Here is a 455-nt window from a genome sequence, read left to right as displayed (position 1 = left end):
GCTCGCCTCCCTCCGCCGAACTCGAGACCACGCCTAGGTCCGGCCTTCTCCCCCCGCAGGACTCGGGACGCCAGACCTGGAACCGCGCCCAGATCCAGTCACCCTTCATCTGACTAACCAGAGACCGCACCCTGGTCCAGCCCCCCTTCCTCTCACCAGACCCGGGACTGCGCCCAGATCCAGCCGCCCCCCCCTCGAACCCGGGACCACCCCCCGGCCCAGCCCCCCCCCCTCGCCGAACCCGGGATCACGCCCAGGTCCAGCCACCCTCCACTGCCGGACCCGGGACCGCGCCCAAGCCCCCACGCCGAATCCGGGACCACGCCCAGATCCATACCACCTCCCCCGGCTAAACCCGAGACCACTCCCAGGTCTAGCTCGCCTCCCTCAGCTGGACCCGGGACCACGCCCAAGTCTAGCCAGTCTCCCAGACCGGGACCACGCCCAGGTCCAGC

Source organism: Capsicum annuum, unplaced genomic scaffold (assembly GCF_002878395.1).
Source record: "Capsicum annuum cultivar UCD-10X-F1 unplaced genomic scaffold, UCD10Xv1.1 ctg70316, whole genome shotgun sequence".
Lineage (NCBI taxonomy): Eukaryota > Viridiplantae > Streptophyta > Magnoliopsida > Solanales > Solanaceae > Capsicum > Capsicum annuum.
Note: the sequence above shows the minus strand (reverse complement) of the source record.